This window comes from Salvelinus fontinalis, chromosome 9 (assembly GCF_029448725.1).
Source record: "Salvelinus fontinalis isolate EN_2023a chromosome 9, ASM2944872v1, whole genome shotgun sequence".
In the NCBI taxonomy this organism is placed as follows: Eukaryota; Metazoa; Chordata; class Actinopteri; order Salmoniformes; family Salmonidae; genus Salvelinus; species Salvelinus fontinalis.
This window is the reverse complement of record NC_074673.1, coordinates 30316219-30327216: the sequence shown is the minus strand read 5'-3', so window position 1 is coordinate 30327216 and position 10998 is coordinate 30316219.

The window sequence follows — 10998 nt, the reverse complement described above, 5'->3', positions numbered from 1 at the left end:
CTACCAAGAGAGTTCTCATCCTTAATTATCATGGCTTTCTACATGCTTCCACAAGCCAACACCACTTTGGCACTCAACGAACTGTATGGGGCCATAAACAAACATGAAAACCGCTCACCCAGAGGCAGTGTTTATTGTGGGCGGAGACTTTAACACGGGGTGACATAAAACCATTCTACCTCAATTTTACCAACACGTCTCCTGTGCCACTAGGGGTGCTAAAACTCTAAACCACTTTTATTCTACCCACAGAAACGTATACAACACCCTCCCTCATCTTACCTTCGGCAAATCTGACCACAACTATTCTCCTGCTTCCTGTTAATAAACGAAAGCTCAAACAGGAAGTACCAGTGACAATATGGAAGTGGTCCGATGAAGCATACGTGAGGCTACAAGACTGTTTGCTAGTACAGACTGGGATATGTTCTGGAATTCATCCGATAGCATTGGGGAGTTTACCACATCAGTTATGGGCTTCATCAATAGGTGCATAGACATTGTCATCCCCACAATTTCTATATGACCGTATCCAAACCAAAAACCATGGATTACAGGCAATATCTGCGCTGGGCTAAAGGCTAGAGATATTGCTTACAAGGAACGGGACACGGACATGGATGCATACAAAAAGCCTGCTAGGACCTCCGACGAGACATCAACCATGCAAAAGGACAATATAGGAGGAAGGTGTAATCCTATTACACTGGCTCTGACACTTGTCGGATGTGGCAGGGCTTGCATACGATAAAGGATTACAAAGGGGAAACCAGCCATGAGATGCCCAGTGATGCAGAACTCCAAAATTAGTTAAATGCCTTTTATGCTTGCTTCGAGGAATACAACACTAAGTCTTGCGTGAAAACCCCTTTGGTTCCGGATGATTGTGTGATCTCGAGCTCGGTGGCCGATGTGAGTAAAACTTTTTAAAAGGTTAACATTCACAAGGATGCCGGACCAGACAGAATACTAGTGCGTGTTCTCAAAGCATGCGCAAACCAGCTGGCAGGTGTGTTCATGGACATTTTCAGTCTCTCCTTGTCCCAGTCTGTAATCCCAACATGTTTCAAGCTGACCACCATTGTCCCTGTTCCCAATAACTCCAATGTAACCTGACTAAATTACTATCGCCCTATAGCATTCACATCTGTAATTATGAAGTGCTTTGAAAGACTGGTCATGACATACATCAACACCATCATCCCAGACACCCTGGACCCACTCCAATTCGCATACCGCCCCAACAGATCCACAATTGACGCGATCTCAATTGCATTTCACACTGCCCTCTCCCATCTGGACAAGAGGGGAAATAACTATGTAAGAATCCTGTTCATAGACTACATGCTCAGCGCTTAATACCCTAGTCCCCTCCAAGCTCATCACCAAGCTGGGGACACTGGGACTGAACACATCCCTCTGCAACTGAATCCTGGAGTTCCTGACGGGCCGGCCCCAGGTGGTGAGGGTAGGCAACAACACCTCCGCCACGCTGACCCTCACGGGGCTTCCTCAGGGGTGTGTGCTTACCCTGCACTTACTTATTAATGGGAAAATTCACTACACACTAAAGGGCTTTTGCATTTGTTGCTTATCGTATCGTATGTAATATTGGATTTAAAAAATGTGTGGCTAGCTGAATTCAAAATAAAATGTTTAATGTGAGTTGTACTGCAATACATTTTCTGTATATATATATATAGTCAGGTCTCCTATATAGTCAGCACTGTTCACAGAGTTTACACATGGGGAAATAGTTTGTCATTTTTTTGTCTCATACAGTAATTATTGGCAACCTTGATAAAGATGAGAAAAAAATACTGTATGAAATAAATAATACAAATAATGAGCTATATTGTATGCTCCAAAAAAGTATACTATTTTATACTAATACAATTGCTCAGAGAAAGTTACCTTTTTTTCTCTCAAAAAGATAGGTATCAAAATTGTTTTCACCCATTTTTAATGCTTTGTGCACCCTCCCCCTTGCTACAATAACAGCACTGAGCCTTTTTCTATAATGTTTTATGAGATTGGAGAACACATTAGACCATTCCTCCATACATAATCTTTCCAGATGCTTGATATCCTTTGGTCTGCGCTTATGACTGCTGTTTACAGAAGGTTTTCAATGGGGTTCAAGTCTGGAGATGGCCATTGCAAAATAAATATTTTGTGGTCAATTAACCATTCCTTTTTGGATTTTGATGTGTGCTTGGGGTCATTGTCTTGCTAGAAGATCCACTTGCGGCCAGTGTCAGCCTCCTGGCAGAGGCAACCAGGTTTTGGGTAAAATGTCCTGGTACTTGGTAGAGTTCATGAAGCCGTTGACCTTAACAAGAGCACCAGGATCAGTGGAACAAAATAGCCCCATAATGTCAAAGATCCACCACCATATTTTACAGTAGGTATGAGGTACTTTTCTGCTCATGCATCCTTCTTTCGACACCAAACCCACCACTGGTTTGGGTGGCCAAAGACCTCTATTTTTGTCTCATCTGACCATTGCACCTGGTTCCAATCCAAGTGCCAATGCCATTTAGCAAACTCCAGGCATTTACATTGTTAAGTAGCTCTTAATAAAGGCTTTTTTTCTGCCAACCCTTTCAAAGAGCCTATTGGCATACAGTTTCTTAAACAGAGATTATTTTTAAAATGTAGAACGTTAATGCAGATTATATTTGGTTTGATTTTATTTATAAGAATCTTTAGGGGTGCCAATACTGTTGACACTTATCTTTTTTAGATTTTGTTTTATTACTTTTATTAGATTTTCTCTGAGCAATTGTATTATAGTAAAATAAAATATTATTGTCTCTGAAAAACAAATAGTTTACAACCAATGAAGTGTCACGAGAAGGGGTCACATGACCATTACTGTGCCGTAGTGGGAATGTAGCTGGGAGCAGTGGGACATCAGTCATCAGGCTGGGCACCTTGATTCTGCTGTGGCTCTGCATCTGCCTGCTCTTCTACATCCTCAGGATTCGCAGGGCCAAAAACTTCACCCATGGTCCACAACCCATCTCAATATTTAGAAATATTTTGCAGCTGAACCTGGAAAATCCTATTGATATTTGGAAAGGGCTATATGGTTCTGCTGTTGGTGATATTTGTCTATTAAATAAAATTATTTTATTAATCTGAGGATAGGATGTGAATATGCAAAGAACTACCAACTTATTCACATCAATGAATGATTTGGAGCACTAGGGAATATGAATCAGAACCCATTGAACAAGGTAATTAACATAAACGGACAGGTCATTGGAACAAGCCCGGAAACCCATCAGAGACATCTATAACCAATGAAGAAACAAGCAAAGAAACATCAGAGTTCTTCTAATAGTCTTTCATACCTTTTCACATGTTTGAAACAGCTGTCAGCTCGCTATGGGAAGCCTCTACGGAGGCAGGCCAGCTGTGATCATCAATGCAACACAGGTTACGAGGGATGCATTAGTGACGAAGGCTGTGGACTTTGCTGGACGAACCAATGGACTCCTACTCAGCCAACTCACACAAGGCAAAGGTATTAGCCCAATGAATGATCTCACCTAGATCATTTTTATGTAAATTAAACCATGCAGCCGAAGTTAACAGGATACAAAGGGCTGTGAGACAGAGGTTTAATCCTAGACATATGAAAGGTGGGAAGTATACGGAGGGTGCGGGGCAACAGAAGACGAACAGCAGAGTGGCTAAGAATCTTAGAATCGGGGAAAGGACCGATAAAATGGGGGGAAAGTTTACGGGACTCCACGCGGAGGGTCAGATCCCGAGTGGACAGCCATAACCTCGAGACAATAGCGGGGAGATAATAGCGGGGAGCAGGGGTACGGTGGGATCTCTTCCAGATACGGCGACAGCGGTGGATGAACATTTGGGCCGAGGGTATGCTGATCTCTTCTTCTTGCTCAGGGAAAAGCGGGGGCTGATATCCCTTGGAACACTCGAAGGGCGAGCAGGGAAGGGTGTTGCGTGCATATTCCACCCACACGAGTTGCTGGCTCCAGGTGGTGGGGTTGGTGGAGACGAGGCACCGAAGTGCCGTCTCCAGGTTTTGATTGGCTCGCTCCGACTGGCTGTTGGACTGGGGGTGAAAACCGGAGGACAGGCTGGCCGACGACCAAATGAGGGTGCAAAATTTAGGAATTCTGCGCCTCACGAACATGGTTCTCTATACCCCAGGGGAGTGCAGCCGCTAGACAAGAGGTAGGGGGGATGTTCTCGGGGTCCGATGGTGTAGCAGCGGGGCTATAGAGGCGTGAGAGTCATCAGGCTTAACATTCTTGGACCCCGGGTGGTAAGAGATGGTAAAGTTGAACCGAGTGAATAGCAGAGCCCATCGAGCTTAACTAGAGTTGAGGCGCTTGGCGGTGTGGAGATATTCTAGGTTCTTATGATCAGTCCACACTAAGAATGGATGTTCTGCCCCCTCGAACCAGTGCCTCCACTCCTCCAACGCCATCTTCACCACGAGTACATCTGAATTTCCCACATAATTCCTCTCAGTGGTGTTAAGACGATGGGAAAGGAAAGCGCAGGGATGCAGTTTTTGGTCCTCAGTTTTAACAAAAAGCTGGTTCTCCAGGAGACGCAGATGGACGGATACACCCTGCAACCAGGGAGTCCTCAATGTACCTTTCCATCGACTTGGTCTCCGGACCTGACAGGGAATAAAGCCGCCCCGAGGTGGTGTAGTGCCCGGGAGATGGTAGATAACGCAGTCGTAGGGCCGATGCGGTGGAAGCGATGTGGTACTGGCCTTGTTGAAAACCTCCCAGAAGTCCTGCCTAGAAGGCCAGTATCCCGGAGTAGCCTCTTCATTGTTGACATTGAGACTGGTGTTTTTCAGGTACTATTTAATGAAGCTGCCAGTTGAGGACTTGTGAGGCGTCTGTTTCTCAAACTAATCAGCACAACAGTTTTCAGCTGTGCTAACATAATTGCAAAAGTGTTTTCTAATGATACAATTAGGCGTCGGGCGGGGGGCCTTCAGTACCTCGTGGAATGGGAGGGGTACGGTCCGGAAGAGAGGTGCTGGGTTCCGGTTGCGGATGTTTTGGATCCCGAACTGCTGCGGGAGTTTCACCGTCGCCGGCCAGATCACCCTGCGCCTCGCCCTCCGGGTCGTCCCCGAGGCCGGTGTCGATGCGCCGCGCGTCAAGGGGGGGGGGGGGGGTACTGTCATGACTTCCGCCGAAGTCGGCTCCTCTCCTTGTTCGGACGGCGTTCGGCGATCGACGTCACCGGCTTTCTAGCCATCGCTGCTCCATTTTTCATATGTCCATTTGTTTTGTCTTGTTCCATACACACCTGGTTTTCATTCCCCAAACAATCTACATGTATTTAGTCCTCTGTTCCCCATCATGTCTTTGTGTGTAATTGTTCATTGTTAAGGGTGTATGTTCACTCACGATACTTTTATAGTTTATGTTCCGAGTTTTTGGGCACTTATGTAATTATTTGTGCCTATTGTTGAACGGAATAAAAGTGTGCCTGTTTACTCTACTCTGCTCTCCTGCACCTGACTTTGCCTCCCTTACACAGCCTTAACAGATGATCCAAGCTTCTTTGAAAATATATATAAGAATTTATCAACTCTACAAGCAACACTAGACTCTATTATTATGGTGGGAGATTTTAATACGGACTTAAATACCTCTATGGACTGGAAAGGAAATCACACTACAAACTATCACCCTCAGGCACTTAAGGAAATCATGAATGTCATGGATATATTGGAATTAGTGAATATATGGAGACTTAAATACCCTGATCTAGTGGCGGAGGCTTAATCAAGCTAGTTGTCTTGACTACTTTCTTATGCCATTCTCTCTGCACCAAAAGTTTTAAAAGTGTTGATAGGGGACAGAATGCGGTCGAATTATCACATAATTGGCATATATATTACTCTTTTAGAATTTCCACATAGGCGAGGATATTGGAAATTCAATCAAAGCCTACTAGATGATAAATTGTTTAGAACTAGGACAAATTAATTTATAACTGACTTTTTCAGACATAACTGTCACGACTTCCGCCGAAGTCGGCCATTCTCCTTGTTCGGGTGGTGTTCGGCGGTCGACGTCACTGACTTTCTAGTCACCACCGATCCATTTTTCAGTTTCGTTTTGTTTTGTCTGTATTACACACACCTGGTTTCAATTCCCCTATCATGTTCCCTATTTAACCCTCTGGCATACATTTCTGTTCTGTCTGTGATTGTTTGTTTCGTTAGTGGTTGTTGTTGGTGCATGTGTGTTTGTTATATTCCCTATGAGGAATTTTTGCTTGTATTTTGAGTAAACGCCGTTGTTTTGCTCAACACCTGTGTCCTGCGCTTGACTCCGCTACATCTCTGCACACAATCGCTGACAATAACATAGGTACAGCAGATCCCCTTATTTTATGGCACACATTTAAGTGTGCCTTTAGAGGCCATGCAATTCAGTACTCATCTATAAAACAAAAGCAATTTAGATCAAAAGAGTCCATATTAATAAAGGAAATTGAAGGACTAACAGTACAGTTAGATAGCAAAAAAACTGTACCATAGAGGCACAGAATAAGTTAGAGGAAAAACAAAAAGAAATGGAGGAACTTATTCAAGAAAGATCCAGTGTAATATATTATAAAAATAAAGCGAACTGGATGGAATATGGGGGAAAATGCACCAAATTATTTTTCAATCTTCAATATAGAAATGCTCCCAATTTTTTTTTATTATAACTTGTTACAAATGATGGAGTCACGCATGATTCACCGAATGATATTTTGAAAGAGAAAGTAAAGTACTTTAAGAATATGTTTTTGTTTCAGTCTCCTCCATCTCCACTAACTGAAACTAATTGTATGGCTAATAATAATGTAAAATTAACATCTGTACAGAAAGACTCATGTGAAGGCCAAATTACAGAGGAGGAACTTCTTGATGCAATTGGGGCCTTTAAGGATGGGACAACTTCAGGTCTGGATGGCATACCAGAGGAAGTATACAAAACCTTTTTTGATATACTCAGAGGACCATTATTAGCATGTTTTATCCACTTCTATATAAACGGTAGATTATCAGACACGCAACAAGAAGGTCTGATATCATTATTACTGAAACAGGACCCAAATGGTATATATAAAGATCCAGTCCATTTAAAAAATTCAGTGTTGTGATGCAAAAATCCTAGCAAAATGCTTGGCGCATAGAATTGAAAAAGTATTGTCAGATATTATTCATCCTAATCAGACAGTTTTTTTTACATGGCTGATACATTGGAGATAATATAAGACAAGTACTGGAAACAATGGAATACTATGAAATATCGGGGACACCAGGCCTGGTTTTCATAGCTGATTTTGAAAAGGCTTTTGAATAAGTACGACTGGAGTTTATATATAAATGCATAGAATATTTTAATTTTTGGTAAGAATGTCTCATCATATGTTCAAGAAGGGCCTTTTTCCCTTTATTCAGATTACACCTACTCACTTTCAGTTGTTTGAAAAGGAAATAATATCCAAAATATCGTTCTTTTTTAAACAAGCCTTAGAAAGTTGGTTGCAATTTCAGTTTAATCCACCTGAAAAGAGAACAAATACTATCACAGATATTGTGGTTAAACTCAAATATACTAATTGATTTAAAAAAAAACTTATTTTTCGAAGAAATGTTAAAAAAATGTATAATTTTAGTGAATGATATCATAAATAGGACTGGGGGAGTTATGTCACACATACAGCTAACACAGACATATGGAAATGTCTGCTCTACCCAAAATTACAACCAATTGATTGCAGTATTACCACAAAAATGGAAGAGGCAAGTAAAAGGGGAAAAAAGTAAGGAACTTGTATGTCGGCCCTGTATTAAAGAACATAAATGGTTAAAGACAGTGTGATAAATAAAAACATATACCAATTTCATTTAAGGATCAAAAAACTGACAGCTGTGCCATATAAATTGCAAAATAGTTGGGAAGAGATTTTCGATGTACCCATTCCATGGCACATGGTTTATGAATTGATACGCAAAACAACGGGGAAGGGTGGTAGAATTTGCGGGGAATAATAAAGGTATATTCTAAAAAAAAGTATGTCTATATAGGTATGTGTATGTATATATGTGTATATGTATGCATGCGTTTATGTATATGGATATTTATATTTTCCCCAAAAATATATGGGGGATTGGAAGTGATGCAGACAATTACATTGATGGAAGCAACATTCTTTCCGCAATATTAAGCTGATCCACCCCCCCAAAAAAAGAATATTTGATGATTACATTTCTCTAAAACAGGTTATAGGTTACATGTGCACCACCAAGTCAGAACAGTAGGCCAAATTAAGAGGGGGAAATAAACCAAATTATTAGGGTGAGGCACATGGGCTACTGACAGCTTACTACACAACATACAAGTAGTAATACTTTTTTAGCTACAGAATACATATCTCCCTGGCATATTACATAATTTCTTTAGCAACATACAAAACATTTTTGGACTCACCTTGTTGTGCTGTGCTCACTTGAACAGAAAACTGGCGCGGCAGTCCTTCGTGGGCAAATTTTGTCATCAAAGTCTGGCATTCTCTGGATTTATGGTGATTTCAAGACAACTGGGATGGTCGAATCAGGATGATGTCAGTGATCTTCAGGTCGTAGCTCTAGAAAGAGCCCTGAGTTCCCGATATACAATTCTGAGTTGGATGACCATTCAAAACGTATTTTCCCAGTCGGAGCTATTTTTTTTCCCGAGTTCCCAGTTGTCTTGAACTCACTGAAGTCAGATTTTGCAGTTCTGAGTTAACAGTTGTTTTTGGCACGGCAGAAATCATGCTGGATTGACAGCGTGGCCAATGTTGAATGTTTATCATTTTAAGCTTGGAAAAGAGACCCTTAAACCCAGACCTGGGACCACACAGCCACTCCACTGAATACCAGGCTAGTGATTGCTTTGCATTGCTTGCAGTTAGCAACTGATTCCTTCCAAACCACTCATTGTTGAATTTGAGATTTTCAACTTGTGTAATGTTTATGTCCAATGGCCGATGAGCACCGATATGTTTTATCTATAATTGATCTTCATTATTTATCTTCATGTGACAAGGATTAAAAAGGATTTGCCAGTAGATTGTCAACTTGATTCATGATGATGACTGCTAGCTAAGATTTTGAAAGTATGATGTTGACATGATCAGTCCAATCAAAGCTACTGTAGATATAACGTGATTTGATGTAATTTTATCTGTGGCCAATGATCTTGATCCTTCTTGGATGGGCACTTCTTATGTAACTCTATGGCAGCACCCACGGGGCTTGAATTTTCGAGCTTTACCCTTAGATTTGGCGGTGAAGCAGTGTCCCCATGAGTGACAGAATACTGAGCCAATCACGGCGCAACTAGAGTACATTACCAACCCCTACGCTTCGTATTTTCCGCTGGCTGCCCCACTACCACAGAAAGTACTGAGCTAGGCTGAAACAACTGCATTTTGGAGCTACCTTACAGAAGAAAGCAAAAAAGAGACCATGTTTGTATGCGGCTTTATTACCTCAATTATTATTCTTTTTTACATTGTTTGCAAACTGTTATGTGACACGTATTAATGGCAAAATTACATGAAAAACAGGCAACCCACCCAAAAAATTATTTATTTATTTTAGCAAAAAATGTGGGGGTCGCCACTGTTCCTACCCTACCGGTGACCGATGTCATTCTCCATGCCAAAACCATTTGTGAGCTGCACACTCTGGCTGCCTGCAGATGATATTCCGCTAGAACTAGGCTGTGTGCAGCACGCATATTAATATATTTAATGTGCTTTGCGATTGTGTAGGCTATTTTGTGCTTGATTTCTCTATTGTATTAAATAATGAATAAGTCGCATACCTCCACTACATTTCTTTAATACACATCGGTAGGGATTAAGAAGTGGGTGGTTCCAGCCCTGAATGCTGATTGGCTGACAGCTGTGTTATATGAGACCTGTACCACAGGTATGACAAAACATTTATTTTTACTGCTCTAATTATGTTGGTAACCCGTTTATAATAGCAATAAGGCACCTCTGGGGTTTATGATATATGGTCAATATACCATGGGCTAAGGGATGTTCTTAGGCACTTTGCGTGGTGCCTAAGAACAGCCCTTAGCCGTGGTATATTGGCCATATACCACACACCCTCGCGCCTTATTGCTTAACTATACAGAATGCCCAGTGAAAAAACAGTGGGTATACAGTTTATACCTGCGTATACCCTCCACTTCACTACTGGCCCTTTGTGTTTTACAAAAAGTGCACTCTCTGGTATTACGGTTGTGGTCCTTTCAGAATCACCAACCTGTCACACACTGAATGCTATTGGTTCGCTACTGCGCAGACATGTCGATAATAGATATTAAGGCTGTTAATTATTGCGGATCAGTGGGACGCTAGCGCCACCTCGCCAACATTCTGTGAAATTGCAGAGCGTGAAATTCAAAATACAAAATTCGTAATATTAAACATTCATGAAAATACAAGTGTCTTACATCATTTAAAAGCTTATATTCTTGTTAATCCAGCCGCTTTGGCAGATTTCAAAAAGGCTTTACGCCGAAAGCATACCATACGATTATCTGAGGACAGCGCCCCACATACAAAAGCATTACAAACATTTTCCAAACAAGCAGAGGCGTCACGAAAGTCAGCCAGCGATAAAATAAATCACTTATCTTTGAAGATCTTCCTCTGTTTGCTATCCCAAGGGTCCCAGCTACATAACAAATGGTTGTTTTGTTCGATAAAGTCCTTCTTTATACTCCAAAAAAGTCAGTTTAGTTGGTACGCTTAATTCAGTAATCCACCGGTTTCCCTCGTTCAAAATGCATACCAAAATGAATCCCAACAGTTACCAATAAACTTTGTCCAAACAACTCAAACAACGTTTCTAATCAATCCTCAGGTACCCTAATACGTAAATAAATGATAACATTTAAGACGGAGAATAGTATGTTC